The sequence below is a fragment of the Pecten maximus genome, chromosome 8 (assembly GCF_902652985.1).
Source record: "Pecten maximus chromosome 8, xPecMax1.1, whole genome shotgun sequence".
In the NCBI taxonomy this organism is placed as follows: Eukaryota; Metazoa; Mollusca; class Bivalvia; order Pectinida; family Pectinidae; genus Pecten; species Pecten maximus.
In genome coordinates this window covers 5992231-6008816 of record NC_047022.1, presented here as the reverse complement: position 1 = coordinate 6008816, position 16586 = coordinate 5992231, and the positions used below count along the sequence as shown (strand labels likewise).

Sequence of the window (16586 nt, the reverse complement as noted above, 5' to 3'; positions counted from 1 at the left end):
TCATATAATTGTCGTCAAACTTTCCGGAGTTTTGGCCCGTCGTGCCGGATCATACATTAGTGTGTGACCTGGCATAGATGTACACAAAAGCAGACTCTCGAAATCGTACACTAATCATAGAGTACCATGCAGTATTGCATTGCATCCCTAGAGGACATTTGTAAATACGGTGTATAAAGGAGGAGCCGGACGGTCTCACAAATCCGGACAGATGATACCGTCGACATTTACATATTCTGACAGCATAGACAATGTGTTAAACATGTGCATTATTCCCTCAAATGCAGAACTGCACTCTCTTAATGTTGATGCTAAAAACAATTGTCGTTAAGGTAAATTGATTTTTATCTGAATATAATTACATGTAACTAAATAGATAATAGCCATTTATACTATTTTGGGAAAATGTTAGAACTTTCAATCGAAATTGACGTTTCTATATTGTCAAGAACTTGAACAAATTGTTAAATTGATGAAGACAGAGACCAGACAATGAACTACACATGTAATAAACGGAATAGTTTATGTATTAATTTAATGAGGGCACTATAATGATTTTAAAACTGTCCAAAAGCTATCGGCCCTTTTGATATGTAATTGATGTAACATCTGTGGTACTAACATTTGTGTTTCATTAGTGTCATCTAAACGTTTGCCGCACATGCAATGGTCATTCGTCATATAGCACTAGAGAAAAGACTGGAAATGACGTTGATTTACTCGCGTCTATAGCACTTTGAATGTAATTCCGTCTCGTAGTGTTTGTGCTGAGACTTACAGAAAATATCTATATGCATTATGAACTTTTCCTCTTGTTTTTTTTTTTTATATAAAAAACGATAATCGAAGAGAAAAACTAACTATATTATGTTGTGTAAAACAATAAGAGTAAGACAAACGTTGAGTTCATTAAACGATTATCATCTTAGATATCCTCGCTCGGTACTTAGAAGAGCTTTGGAAAAGGACATTTCTTTTTCGTCTTAATATTTTGGCGTGCTATGTGAAGTCCCAGTCAACGACGGCACAGACTGAGCTCCAAATAAGAGTCTTGTAGGCGAAAGTTTTGTGTATAGATAAAGCATATACACAAACAGCTTATAGTAGTCAACGTCCAATCATTTTCCCTCTATTTTCAAACATTTTTGTTAGGTATAGGTGATGGTCTAAGGTAAAGGGGATCAGATCAGTGTGATCGAAAGCAAACATGTATTCTCTTCTCTATCTTTGGTTCAGTATCTAGTAATTTGCTCTACCGAAAGTTGATGACAAATGGAGAGGTTATCTCAATGCTAGTAATTTAATTCCCGAGACCGCATTAATGTTTTTATTATGTTAATGTGAGAATATTCCTATCTTGTTTGTAACAAGCATTTTCATTGACTTTGAATTACGTAAAAAGATGACGTCGTGGTTGTTACATCGTTTTTGATTTGCTGATACAGAGGCGTAATAATTTCTGAGAGAAAAGAGTCCCATCAATAAAGGTATATTTTCATAAGGATTCTGTACAGTAGATTTTAAAAGGAATAGTTTAAATATATTTTATTGTTTTGGAGTCATAAAACAAAAACGGGAGTCTGCTCTCGTCAATAACGACATTGCGGGTTCATAGAGTGCTTGAAAACAGCGATGCTTCATTGCTTTTAAAAACGTCTTCGTCGATATCAGAACGAAATGGTCTTCTTCGGAAATGATTTCAAACATAATGCATACAATACTGATGGATATACTGAAGTTTTAGCAACAATCTCAATACACTAAGTGCTTCATAAACTACACGGGAAAAGAATTCACGTCTATTCAACTAATACATTTTGAGCCCTGATCTCCAAACATGAAAGAACAAAAATATATTCAAAGTAAAATAAATATATTCGGAATGGTTCTCATAAACTTCCTTTTCCACTTTTGGTTTCGGGCATGTCCCATTAAAAGAGTAAGTTATTCTTTTTTTCTCCAGCGTGTGGAAAGTCTCGTGTTGAATGAGAATTTGTTACTTGCATTAACAAGCCATTTGGCAGGTTCTGGGTTGATCAGAATTGTATATAGACATAAATAATAGTAATCAATATCACACTGCAGCCTTTTATAGGCTTTTAAATGTATCCTTTAATATCGATCGTATTCCAGCGAGGGAACATTCACTTCCGCCGGAAGTCGAATATGGTCCTCACCCAGTGTTCGATATTAACAAAAAGGGCCATTTGAGGGCAATGTAAACAAGCATTGTCATTGAAATTTCATGAGTTCAATGAAGATATGTTTCATTTATATATAAAATACCCTGCAGGGAACCTCCAGTTTGTTTGTCTACATTTCGATTAAATAAAATATATTCCTCGTGGTTTTCAACAGTTAAGAGACTGAAATGGACCATGTAGTGAAAGCCATTGATGATATATGCTATAAAGTTGATTAAAAGCTACGTTAATTCACATTTAGCTCACAAAGTGTATAATCCACTTTCAACATTGATTTGTGTAAATGTTAAATTGTAAGGCCTATACAACATGTGTGCGTATTATCCAAGCTATTTATAAATCAATCCGAATCAATCTGGCGGGAGTTTTGGCTGGAGCGAGAGAAAGATACGAAATAGCATTTGAATTACAATGTTAAGCTGTCTAACACTAATCATATTGCTCCATAGTGATTATCGTGGCCATTACAAAAGCTCTAAACACACTAAAACCCTCCTTCTGACAGATTTACGCGCCAACTTTACAGTCCTGGTAGCTATCGTGTCGTCTGCTAGCGGCCGCCATCAAAACACGAGCGATTATCCATTATGGACTCACAATAGGCGACGAAAACATAAATTCTTCGACGTTGTCAACAAACCTTCGAGTTGCAATAACTCCATCAGTTTTTCCTGTCGGGTGAATTGTAGTATTTATTGTTTAGATAATGAGCTTAGTCCGTTTAATAAGTAACATCCCCTTACATCACATTTTTTCCGGTAGGTGTCGCCCTCTTTACATTGATGGCAATATGGATATCTAAGTATGGCAAGCCAAGTTGTAATTTATTCGCGGAGCAATGTTGATCCATTATTTTACCAAATTATGTAAGATATCTGATATGTTTATGAGATATCTTATATGTTTATGAGATATCTAATAAAGTATATAAGATATATCATTAAAGACACAAAATATCTTATATAATATATAAGATATCTTATAAAGAACGAGACTCATGTGAGACCGGCAAAACCTAGTTCGAGAATAACTGCTCCCTCTGTAAGGTAACTTCCGCTTTCGTTGGAAGACACGCGGAACATACACAATCAACCCTCTGTCGCGACCACGATCGGCTAGGCACGGAGCAGATGTCATTTTCGAGCAAACATGAATATATCGCAATTATAAATCTGTTTCAAACCAGTATAATAATGTAGTTTCAGCTTCATCTCATCTCCTTCATCGATTGGAGGAGAGTTCATTGTCTCAAATTCAAATCTCGTTCTTTATAAGATATCTTTTAATTGAATTATATAAGCTGTCTTATTTAATATATAAGATATCTTATAAAATATGTAAGATATCTTATTTAATTTTCTTTATAAGATATCTTATATCTTTTATGAGATATATTATATGTTATATAAGAGATCTTATAAAGAAAAGTATACAAGATATCTCATTTATTATATAAGCTATTTTATAAAGTATATAAGATCCCTGATATCCTTGAATTGGTGGCTTTCATACCTCACTTGTCCAAACATTCTGAAAGTAGTACAATTAGTAGAAATGGACAAAACAGAGACATGTATTTTATAGAATACTGACGTAATAACGAAACCGTAATGTTTACGTAAAATCGATAAAACATGTGCAAAATACAAGCAAAATATATATTTGCATGGAGAAGCAAGCAACACTTAACCCTGTCTCTGGTCAAATGAAGACAAATTCAGAGGTTTATTTAGCCAATCGGTGTTCAAATTAAAGTGCTGTCCTACTGAAATGTCGTATCACTATCATTACTATCACGATCACATTGTAAGCGACACTCGGCTGTTACAAACACTTATTAAAAAGTATACATTAACAAATATAAGCTGAAAGGCTCATACGGATTGAAACAATAATAAAGATAAATATCCGAAAGTTGTGATAATAATTTATTTGGTTCTCTCACTTTGACATTACTGAACGAGAATGAAAAAGTCAAATGGAAAAAACAAAACAAAAATCATTTCAACTATCGAATAAGGCAAGTACTGTCATTTCGAATGTAACATATAGTTTTCGCCAAGTTTCGAGAATGTATTATCCAATATTCCTTAACTTGATAATCAAAAACTTCAAAGGCAGCATTTGGAATAAGTATCAATTATTCATAAATATATATATAGATATATATATCCAATAGGATTTCTGGTATGGTAGGTATGACAGGTATTGAACATGCGGAATCGCATGTCAGATTACATATTGACCAAACAAAGCATATCAGTTGCCGTTTTCAAAGGGAGTAGTCGTTAGCTGGGGTAGTCTTTCTTCTTTCATGTTTAAAGATATCCACTTCAACAATTTAAGGCCATACATGTTAAGTCTTCGTTCTCGTAATATGCAAAAGCTTCAGTGAGCTCTTGTAATCGTATAAGGTTGGTATTCTTTGAAGGCTTGAGACTGGGAGTGTACCTGTTTGCAATGTTTTGAGATGATAATACTGCAGTATCTAGGATAAAACAAAAAGCTATTCCATACGTCATCATTGCGTGATATACAGTCTATCGGAGAATGATATCAGAGAAAGCGACTGACTCTGGTTCCAAGCTGATATCTTATTAACAGAACAGTGGGTGAGGATAAGAATTGTACCTCGTAACTCTTTATTGAGCATGCGCGTGAATAATCGTTATTAAAGGATTTTAAAATGATCAAACTTATGCCTGATTTCCTTCTTAATAAGTAGATATTTATGTCTAAGGATACTGTAAATCATTTATTTTTCGCGTTGGATTTATTTTCACGTTATTAAATACTCGATAAAAGTCGCATTCAAATCCTTCGCGATTTTTTGTTCAAAATTAACACTTCTGTGTTACAGCCAACATCCCCAGGTGCCAATACAGGAGTCCTGCGGAGTCTCAGACTCCGAAAGCTCATTATTCGCGAATTAAAGTCAATTCTGGATCAGTGTTCGCGAAATCATTTATTCGCGAATATGTCTGAAGAAGAAAGTTCGCCGAATAAAGTATATTGCACATCAAAATAGATCTTAGGGACGGATGTACAATGCCTTGTACAATCACCTCTTGAAACAAATTTGCATAGAAAATTGATGATAAACTCTACGATACAAAAATATTGATTGACTAAGTGCGCCTGCCGCGTGTGATACAGGAAGGGAAATTTAAATATCATATGTAAATTGGAAGTCATCTTTCCATCAAATGCAAATTCTATGGACTACCACGTGCGGTGCATGATTGCTTACCTGACAGGAATAAATTGCTTCATTTCCGGTTATGAAATACGATTCAGGGATGTATATTACTGATGTTGATATTTCACAATGTTGATGTACTTTTACGCTAGAATAGCTATCTCGTATGCTTCCTATTGTATCAAAACTTTAATCTTTATTGTTATTTTGTCATTTTATTGTCCTATAAAATGACCAGACATAAAATTGATTGCATATTTATGCATATAAATGTGTGTAGGACGTGGTACATAAGTCAAGACTAGTATGCTTCATTTCAGAAACCAACACAATTTGCAATTTTGATAAATCTATATCGAACTTCACCATCTGGATAGACAGCAATTTCGTCTTGGGTGGTCGGGTGGCACAGTGATAATACACTTGCCTTTCACCTAGGCGGCCGGGGTTCGATTCCCCTATCAGACGTAAAAAAGATATGAGGTGATCTACGCAAACACGGATTTTACCCGGTTACTGCGGTGGACATAACTTGACTCCACATACTCGTAAAATAAATAAAGTTTATGTTTACATTTAGTATTTTTGTCGTTAATTTTTAGGGATTCATCTCGGAATCCATTACATGCATCCGTTTACATGCAAGGATATCATTACAAGTAGAGCTCACGATAATATAAAGACACCAGGAATGATACCGGAAGTTACACCAAGCCAAACCGGAAGAGGTCATAATGATTGGGTGACGCAGTTGACGAGGGTTCATCGTTCACCGGATGACCCTACCAAGTTTCAAATATAGGTAGGTCACTCCTACATTTAGATTAGTGACATAATACTGAGTTGTATATAGCTAGGCCACTCTTACATTGAGATCTGTGCCATAACACAAAGTTCTAAATATAGCTAGGTCACTCCTTCCAAGTTCTAAATATAGCTAGGTCACCCCAACCAAGTTCTAAATATAGCTAGGTTACCCCTATCAAGTTCTAAATATAGCTAGGTTACCCCTATCAAGTTCTAAATATAGCTAGGTCACTCCTACATTGAGATCCGTGACATAAATACCGTGTTTTATATCAAGCAAGGTCACCCCTTCAATGGGATCATTGTTAGGTAAAGATATGACTTCATACAAAATTTACACGAAAAAAATGTTATCTTTCTCAGTAGTGTTTTCGTAGTAAATATAAAAGGTACAACTAATGGTTTACAAATGAAGATACGTAAATACGCTAGGATTAAAAAAAACACTTCACGTTTTAACATTATGAGATTAGTAATCATATTCTGACGTAATGTTTCCCAAAGCAGATGTACTAAAGGATTTTGTTGGAGAAATATTATCTGAACATTACCATGATGAATGGAGACATTGAAATATTCCATTAAACATTATATAACCTTATCTTCCTCCATCATGATTGATTTAATTTTCTAATCACACGCTTTAAGCTTCACAAGCAAGGAAAATATTCGCTTATCTAAAACATTAAACAAAACTAATCTTTATTCTCAAGGCAGCAGAGTTTAACATTAAAATTAGAATAAAAACGTTTTGACATTCCTATTGAGATTATGAAAGACGTAGTCATGGCCTTTTCTCATATTAAAGTTCACATAATTCAGGTTTGGCCACGGACCAATTGTTGACGGTTGCTAGTTTGATGTAGGTCAGCGCGTGTACGTGAGAGCATGCCGTACATAAAAGATGTATTACATATACACTTGTGAGTTTATTACGATTTTCCCATAGCAAAATTTCCATTGAAATAATCATAATTCCAATTTTGATTAATAAATTCAATAACCTCTGAATATCATTACTACAAATGTACATATCTTTTCGTAATAAATGCATTGAACTAAATAATAATTGCGCTTATTTTGATACATGTACAATATAATTTTTCTTTAATAAAAAAATGGGTACGCTATCATTTCACCTTTTATTTTTTGTAATGCGTGAAAATTTTAGTAAGCCAAAATTGGTACACTTAAAGTATCATATTTGATTTTTTTACAAAACTAATTTCCACCAAAATAAAGTGAAATATAGTATTTATGAATATAGCACGTTTCGCAAAATTTCACTATGTTTGATAAAGCTTGATATAGTTGAAGCCATTTGGGAGCACATAGCCACAGGCAAATCTATCATAGTTAGCAGTTTTTAAAACTTATATCCTATTGGGGAAACAACCAACAAATTCGTGCAGATTATGTTCATGACCAAAGATATGCAATATATAAACCTTCCCAACTGCTGAACTGGTATTTGCAAGTAACTCGATTAAGCAATAAACACTAACCAACATGTGATCGAAACTATCTGGGGAAGAAGTAATGTTACTGCCAGTAACTGAATTTAAAGGTGGAAAATTGAAATCCCCACGCATAAAAAAACATAGCTAAATAATTATCATCACCATCAACGTACGCTAAATTAAACAAGACTAAATAGAATGTGTTTAATTACCAGTGTGCTAAGAATGTTCCAACCTTCATGAAGTCAAATGTTTAGAAAATAATACATAATGGGCACATTAACTATTTTTAACAACAACCTTTCTCTCGGGAATATACTCCGTCTGTAGATAAGCTAATATTCTATTACTATAAGTAAGTTTAAGGAAATACGCTTTGGTAGTATGTAAGTAGTTCATGCTAAGATATCGCTTTTCCCAATATGAAGGATGCAGATTTGGGACAAATGTAAATGTGGACATTGACTTCTTAAAATACGATTCCGCACGGTGTCGGGTCACTTAGACACCATCATCGTCACAACAACAAAATGACAGCATATCAGGGAACATTTTCATCATCAATGGACCGTTTAGAGACTGCCGTGGAATGGGAAAGAGCGATAAATGTTTGTAGCAGTAATACGGAGCCTGCAGATCAATGTTGGTCTCTTAAATAGCCCATTAGCAAAATGCAGAGGATAGTGCCATGAATTACTGTTGTGGCCATACAGTGGGACTCAGTGGACCTTTGTACGAGATGCTTACTCTTAAATATATTCACATAACATCAATGTTGTATAGACGGTAGGTTAAAGACCTATATGAGCGTCCACAATAGTAGTTTATATGTATTTAAAAGTATCATGATCATTAAACATTGTAGAATTGACATCGTGAAATGATGGTTTTCGATCAGTTCATCAGGAATTGATCAACTGCACTTTAAGATTTAGATTAAATTGAAAATGATTTTAGCTACTGTTTCAACATTTACACGAAAACAAAAAGACAATGCTACTAATGATAACTGACCTTTAAGAACAATTGCCGGTTTCCTGAACAATATGTTTGACCCGTCATGACGTCATATGTAAGATCTAGGAAAATATATCCCTTCTGAAAAAACTTGAGACGTGACCGACCCCTGGTTCGTTTAAAGCCAGGGTTAAATGATTGGTGGGTGATCAGGGAGACCACACCACTAAATTCCATATATGAATACTTTAATATACAGCATGAGTTTATTATTATCATTAATCAATAACACTTTTATTATATTGCAAATGGTCTTGTTTTTTTCTCTTTTTTTTTCTTTTTTTTGAGTGTTGATGATGTTTCAAGATGTTCCTAAACAAGACTTTTGCATTGCATTGTCTAACGACAAGTAGTCAATGGCGGCCAAACTCGGCACAAATCAGCTCATTTTGTATTTTTAATTAAAATGTCTTGTGATCCCTATCATCCCTGAAAAGCCAAAAAAAGGGACAAAACAGCTGCAGGCTACCATTTCATACCATCACTCGGGTCGGACTGCATCAGTTACTAAATTCATATTGAAATGTATTATTCACAGCTTCTACAACACAATACTTTTAACCTGAACGGGATTCCCTCATGCCAAGTAGTTCTCTTTTCAAGTTAGTGAAAGAAGATACACTTTCAACTTTTCAGCAATTAATCGGCACAATGCATAGACTACTATGATACGGAAGATTCTTTCGTCATTAGAATTTGAAATTGCAGAGCGTCATACAATGTTATTGGATCTGCGATGTCTCCCTGGTATCAGGGGGTGGAGGTCAGGTCTCAATCAAGGGCGTCTACATAGATAAGTCGTTGAAACGTTACTACAGCTAAGTTGTAAAAGGTTACATGCACTATTATCTACAACGCGTTGTCTCTTTGAAATAATTACAATCATTTTGAGTCGGCCATCAACCCAATCCTCCCCCAGTTTTAATGCTAGATAATCCCATGTTACATGTTTCCTGAACAGCAAATCAACCCTTACAAAATACACTGCATGTATTTACGAAAATGATACCGGTATGATCTGAATACTGTAAAAGTACTTTTCTGGCGAGTTCAAATATTGGCGCATGACCTGATTACAGCAAATTAGGACAATTATGACTTACCCCATCAATAATATTTGTCATTAACAATACCCAAATACTGCAATTAGCGGGATCAAAAATTCAGGGAGACGCTTTCAGTGCGAATATCGCTTAAATAACGGGGCATTGTATTAATAAAATTACACATACACTTACAGCATATACACCAGGATTGTTATTGCATTGTAAATATTATCCGTTTTTCTCTAATTGCAGGGAAAAGTATATCAACTAATATTTAGCTGCCTCTTTGCCCAGAGGGAGACGCTAAAGGCGTCTAATTGTGGAAGGAACACGGAGCACTCGAAGAAAACCCACATGATCAGGAGGGTAAATTTTCACTTTAATCCGGAAGTCCCACTTTTCACTGTTGAAGAAAAAATGCGAACATCTATCAATAAAATAAGATATTAAAAGTCCAGCACACCTTCATAAGAAAAAACAGTCATGAATTTGAAGATTCTGTTGTATTTGTTATGTCGAGGATATCTTCATGGGAGTAACTTTTCGGTGTGTGTTGTTTCGTTGTAAAATTAATTGAGTTATAATTTTGCAAGGCATTAATCGACGGACGAAACACAAACGTTTTCGTTATGTTAGGCATCATTTCGTATATACGGTCTTTATGTCTATACTGTAGGGCTGCCGTTAGAAATTCGGCAAATGTAGAAGCGTTTGAATGAGAAATCATATTGAATGTTATGTGGGTGGCAGCTAAAATGAGTTGCATAATACCGAGGTACTGATTAACAGCGGAAGGTATTTTATACAGGGCAGGCCAATAGACGCCTGTATTATATATGTATTTATGGGCAAGATATTTTAACTGCTTAGTAAGTTTTAAAACAAGCGTAGTTATCCATTACATAGTGAGTCTATGTGTATCTATATATTTGATATATATATTTATTTGCAATAATTATAAAACTACCATCAATTGACCTACCGAAATAAGTAAATATCGGTTGATATTTAGATTACCCAAATAATCACGGCAGATAAGATCCGATGTCAAATGACACTAAATATTCACAACATATATCAGTCGATGTCAAATAGACCTGAATATCCACAGTAGATATGAACTGATGTCAAAGTGACCTAAATATCCACAGCCAATATAAGCTGATGTCAATTTGACCTAAATATTCACAGCAGATATAAGTTGATGTTAAAATTTACCTAGATATTCACAGCAGTTATAAGCTGAAGTCAAAGTGGCCTTGATATTATCAGCAAAATTGAGCTGATATCATTTTGACCTACATTTAAATATCTACATCCGAATAAGCTAATGTCAAATTGATCAAAATATTAACAGCATATATAAGTTGATGTCAATTTGATCTAAATATTAACAGCAGATATAAGCTGAAGTCAAAGTGGCCTTGATATTATCAGCAAATATGAGCTGATGCCATTTTGACCTAAATATCTACAGCCGAATAAGCTGATGTCAAATTGACCTAAATATTCACAGCAGATAGGAACTGATGTCAAATTGACCTGAATATTCACAGCAGATATGAACTGATAACAAATTAACAAAAATATTCACAACAGATATGACTTTATGTCAAAATGACCTAAATACTGTCAGCAAATATCATCTAATGTCAAATGGACGTACATGAGGCGATGTCAAATTCACCTGAATACCGGTATTAACAGCAAATATGAGCTGGCGTTTAAGCAACCTAATATTTTAATGTTAATATGTATGGACAATTGATGTCAAATAGCCTACTGGATGAACCACTGAAACGATTCAGAGTACTCATCGTACATAAGCTGAATGCTGTTGTTTTGTTGGGTTTTTTGTTTTTTGTTAATTTTTTGTTTTTTTTTGCTTTTTTTTTTGCTTTTTTTTTACATCTTTTTACTACAATGTAGCTAAGATTAAACACAAACACATGAAAACCTTCATCTACTTTATTTCGAAAGTGATTTTTTAGCGCTGTTAGGGAGTTTTCAAAACTTGATATAAGGCAATGCATGATTGTGACGTCACAGGCACTTTAACGTTTGAGCTTACAATATCACATTGAAACGCTGTCCGTACATTGGCGTTTAATTCACGATTAAATTTCTCTGCTTCCATTAAATACCAATATATCATTTCTAAGTCTTGTTTATTGTTCTTCCAATACATCTGTGTTGCCGACAAAATGGCAGCTAAATGCTGCTCTCTGCAGAAATAGAACTGTTTAGACGTATCGCTTGGGTATTGTGATTAGCTATTGAGCGAAAGGATATCTCCACTATTTCAATTATTCGATTTTATTTCATGTGCATTTTATTGTTTTATAGTGCTCCCGTGTATTGAATATTCATAAAGGTAAAAATAAAATGAAAATAAAAACATACAAAATATCCGGATACTTTATATATGTATCTTCTCGTAGATTTGTTACAGACAATGGTTGCATGAAATATATATACATGTATAATGCATTTGTTATATATGACTTATCTATAGATGTTGTATTTTCCAAATAATGAATAAAGAACTGCACCATACAGCTGATGGAAGGAGCCAAAAATTTAAAATCAGGAAGAGAAGTCAGGAAAATGAAAAATGGTCTGTAACAATTGTTAAAATATACAAAGGGCATTAACCGCTTCATTTAACCAATTCAGTATTTTTGGATATTGATTTATTTAAGAGCGTGGAATAAATATCATAAAAAATGATTAGTTAACTACCCTCAGTCTAATACACTGCCGACTAATATTAGTCAAATCGAACGTTAATATTATTTTAGCTTATATTATTTGAACGTGGAATAACTTATGATTACTAATTCATATCAGATATCGTGTATATCTACATTAACATGGGACTCATCACACATCAATTTAGCTTTGGTGTATAATTGACACGATAACCAATTTAAATAATCAACTAATGACTGAAGTCACATTGTTGTGATAATGTACCACGAGGCTGTGATATTGACTGTCAAACGGTTACCTGTCAAAGTGTAACTATATCGTCACCAAGTGTGATATTGACTGTCAAACGGTTACCTGTCAAAGTGTAACTATATCGTCACCTAGTGTGATATTGACTCTCAAACGGTTACCTGTCAAAGTGTTACTTTATCGTCACCTAGTGTGATATTGACTGTCAAACGGTTACCTGTCAAAGTGTAACTATATCGTCACCTAGTGTGATATTGACTCTCAAACGGTTACCTGTCAAATTGTTACTTTATCGTCACCTAGTGTGATATTGACTGTCAAACGGTTACCTGTCAAAGTGTAACCTTATCGTCACCTAGTGTAATATTGACTGTCAAACGGTTACCTGTCAAAGTGTAACCTTATCGTCACCTAGTGTGATATTGACTGTCAAACGGTTACCTGTCAAAATGTTACCTTATCGTCACCTAGTGTGATATTGACTGTCAAACGGTTACCTGTCAAAATGTTACCTTATCGTCACCTAGTGTGATATTGACTGTCAAACGGTTACCTGTCAAAATGTTACCTTATCGTCACCTAGTGTGATATTGACTCTCAAACGGTTACCTGTCAAAGTGTAACCTTATCGTCACCTAGTGTGATATTGACTCTCAAACGGTTACCTGTCAAAGTGTAACCTTATCGTCAGCTAATGTGATATTGACTCTCAAACGGTTACCTGTCAAAGTGTAACCTTATCGTCACCTAGTGTGATGTTGACTGGCAAACGGTTACCTGTCAAAATGTTACCTTATCGTCACCTAGTGTGATATTGACTCTCAAACGGTTACCTGTCAAAGTGTAACCTTATCGTCACCTAGTGTGATATTGACTGTCAAACGGTTACCTGTCAAAATGTTACCTTATCGTCACAAAGTGTGATATTGACTCTCAACCAGTTACCTGCCAAAGTGTTACCAAAAGTAAGCGTAAATCAATACGATTCGACTCTTAATCGGTTACCTTTCTAAGCGTTACGAAACGAAAGGGTCGCCCAATGCGATTTGACTCTCAAACGGCTACCTGTTCAAGTGTTATAAAAAGCACCACCCAATGCGATTTGAATAGCCAAACTTGCAATAGAGAAACCTATCTTGCAGGTCCAAGAGGTATTATGTTGATACAGATACAGTTCACGGTGAAAATCCTTCAACCGATTGCATTTAAAGTGATACAGTAATGGAGGTTATAATTACATTCTCAGTTTATAACGAAATCCCTATGATTTAATGGGAAATATCAAAAGTATCACAGACGGACTCTTACCACAGGCTATCTGTACAAGTACACATATTCAAAAAATTGCATTTCATTATAACATCAATGTGACTTTGAATCAACTAGAGAGCTTGCTCAGTTCGAGTTCAATGATTGCCAATCGTAACGTAATGGAACAATTACAACAGCTGACAGAATTATGTAGTCTTATCATGGATGCTAAGTATCTACCACAAATAACTTCATAATTAAGACCTTCTGATCCATGGCTTGATTAGCTAGATCAAGAAGATGATTCAATATCATTATGATTTTGAAATTTTTTTTCCCGTGATCCTTTGTAATTTTGTTTAATCGTGCATTGGCCAGCTTTTTTATGATGTTCGTAATACGTCATAGGAAAGCCAATCGTGGGCTTCTTGATGACATTTTGAAATAGTATGAAAATTGATGGAACTTTACTGTCTCTTCAAACAAACATATGAGGAAAAGAATCTCGAATTCGATTCAATTTTATATGATATTAATAGAAAGAAATATATGCTTATGTGATCATGAACTCTTATCCTCAACTCAATTAAAATACACGACGGACAAATATTGAGCATTCATCTGTAGTCAAACTCCTATATCACAAACAAAATTATCTCAAATATTCAAACATGTCAGTTTTTGTTATTTGAATCAACTCCAGTTATATCTTCTACAAATTCATTTAATAAGCTCGATTTTCATTTTTTTTATCTCGACAGTGATTCGACGGGGCGAGGTTCAGCTGTAATTTAAACAAACAAAGATGGATTTAACCAATAAACAACGTCACCTGACAACTGCTACAGACTCAATACCGGAAAGAAATCGATCCTGTTTGTGTCATCCCAGATTTTATTTACAAATTTAAGTGTAAATATTTACAGTACCTGACAACATTCGGCGAATTGGATTTTCACATCTGTAATTGTCCTATAGAGAACAGGTACCTAGCAAATACAGTGTATTACGGTAGGTAACGCAGACCGTCTGCGTTACGACAGGCGTGGCGAAAGCTCTGTGAAAGCTTCCTTTACAAAATATATTGCAGTTATTTGTCTAGGTGTAATTGCAACATCTATCAGGAATACAACAGTATGTTTTCTCTGAAAACAAATCAGAGTTTGAACGCTTCGAAATTAAACTTTCAATAGCATCTCACCTTTGCATTAAGTCTTATCTACAATTGTGTAAACAGTGGCCGATTTGCCGGCTGGTGACAAGGTCTCGTACACAACGGTAAAAAAAACTTTAAATATAGATTTAGTAAATAATGAAACTCATGTGAGTCATCAACATAAACTGCACTATGCAGATTTTTTTTTCTTGGGCCCGTCTGTGATGCTAGGAGCTAATAATGTATGTGTTTCTTGGGCCCGTTTGTATGCTAGGAGCTAATACTGTATGTCTTTCTTGAGCCCGTCTGTGATGCTAGGAGCTAATAATGTATGTCTTTCTTGGGCCCGTCTGTGATGCTTGGAGCTAACAATGTATGTCTTTCTTGGGCCCGTCTGTGATGCTAGGAGCGAATAATGTATGTCTTTCTTGGGCCCGTCTGTGATGCTTGGAGCTAACAATGTATGTCTTTCTTGGGCCCGTCTGTGATGCTAGGAGCTTATACTGTATGTCTTTCTCGGGCCCGTCTGTGATGCTTGGAGCTAATAATGTATGTTTTTCTTGGGCCCGTCTATGATGCTAGGAGCCAACAATGTGTAAGTCGAGAAGAGAAGTTAGGAAAGAAAACTTGTAAAGAAATTACAGAAAAGGGGACAGGAAAGCAGTGAGAAAAAAAGAGACAGGCATTGAAAAAGGTAGTATACGAAAGGAAGGATGATAATGATTTAGCTTATTTCAATTAAATAATTGCAACAGTGTCTCTTCAAAGTAGTACAATGTAGTTACATAAAACATCGCCTAGAGTAAAAATAACACTGTCCTCCTCTACAATTAAATTAATAAAAAAAAAATACCTTGTAGACTTTCCCTGTTTTCAGTAGTGTTTCCTCCGTCTTGGAATGGTCACAGCAGCATAATTCACGTATGTTCTGTCCATTCGGAACTTTTTCACACACTCTCTGAAACAAGGATGATAAATTCCGTTAAGTTTGTTGAGCGGACTTTTTTTCGTGCATACTTTGGCATTACTCGACATCTAACTAATGAAGCCGTGATGGTATTGATAATAGTCACGTGACCACTTTATGCCGTACAAACAAGCAAGCGAACTATCGGCTCTTTGGAGGTGGTAGTGTCATTACCGAGAGGCTCCCTACAGGGAAATCACGGAGATAAAATATCAAAATAAAAATACCGAATATAATACTTGTAATTCCCGCTCCAATTATTGTTCAATTGATAAAGTGATGTATTTAATATGAACAAAGGTTTATAGCAATATCAATGTTTCAATTGCGACACGTTTAGATTTAATGACAATTCATTTGTCATGAGCCGATGTGAAAGGAGTTTTCCAGCGTTATGATAGAATATCGATTGCCCTTTGCCTCGCCTCAGAATAAGCAGTCGATAAGTAATATCGGCATTTTTACGATTTCATACATAGGTCCTTTAGTGTTTTTTCAACGTTTGATGCAAGTCTTTG

At 34.9% G+C, this 16586-nt stretch overlaps 1 protein-coding gene across 1 annotated transcript in view; it reads right to left on the bottom strand.

Moving 5' to 3' along the window:
- The window catches only part of LOC117332583 (sodium-dependent dopamine transporter-like), a 46221-nt gene extending 30103 nt beyond the window's left edge, over positions 1–16118 (bottom strand). Inside the window, 1 exon segment of the mRNA XM_033891555.1 lies at positions 15955–16118. The gene's annotated coding sequence lies outside the window, so the exon portion shown is untranslated.
- Between the last annotated feature and the right edge of the window lie 468 nt (positions 16119–16586).